Source organism: Terrapene carolina, unplaced genomic scaffold (genome assembly GCF_002925995.2).
Source record: "Terrapene carolina triunguis isolate 2854851 unplaced genomic scaffold, T_m_triunguis-2.0 Scaffold836, whole genome shotgun sequence".
NCBI lineage: Eukaryota > Metazoa > Chordata > Testudines > Emydidae > Terrapene > Terrapene triunguis.
Genome location: NW_020665187.1, coordinates 2,780,401 through 2,780,988, shown reverse-complemented (window position 1 = coordinate 2,780,988; position 588 = coordinate 2,780,401). Strand labels below are relative to the sequence as shown.

General features: G+C 74.0%; 1 protein-coding gene across 1 annotated transcript in view; it reads right to left on the bottom strand.

Moving 5' to 3' along the window:
* Positions 1-194, bottom strand: part of SPRYD3 (SPRY domain containing 3) — a 35,949-nt gene extending 35,755 nt beyond the window's left edge. Inside the window, exon 1 of the mRNA XM_026660732.1 lies at positions 113-194. The gene's annotated coding sequence lies outside the window, so the exon portion shown is untranslated. The remainder of the gene's footprint in view (positions 1-112) is intronic.
* Between the last annotated feature and the right edge of the window lie 394 nt (positions 195-588).

Genomic DNA, 588 nt, shown 5'->3' with positions numbered 1-588 from the left:
CCCCCCCCCGCCCTTCTCCTCTCCTCCCCTCCCCCCGCCCGCCCTGGGCACCCCCCTTCCCGGGTACCTCCTGCCCCTGTCCTCATCCCCCCGCCCCCGGGGACCCCCTTACCCAGCCAGGCCCGTCCTCTCCCTCCATGGACCCCTCCCCACTCTTCTCTCCCGACCGGCTCCGGCTCTGCCGCCACCGCCCGCCTCAGGTCACATCCGGGTGCCCCCCCCCACACCCAGCCGGCTCTCCCCTCCCGCCCCCCGATAGCCGGTCCGGCCAATCGCCGAGCGCTCCGCTTTGACGGGCAGTGCTACGGACCAATCGGAGGCTGGGACGGGAGAGCGCGGGGCGGGGGCTGAGCGGGAGGCCCGGCCTGGGGGCTGGTCATGTGACGCTGGCGGCTCTGGAGGATGCGCTGCTGGTGATGACGCCCCGCGCTCGGGGCGCGCGCTTATGACGTGTAAAGCGGGGTGGGGCTAAACGCAGTCCTGGGGCTGCAGACAGCCTGGGGGAGGGGGAGAGGCACCTCGGCCCCTAGCCTGGGGGAGCGGAGCCTGACCCCTGGACTGGGGAATGGGGGACCCCTGGGCACTGGA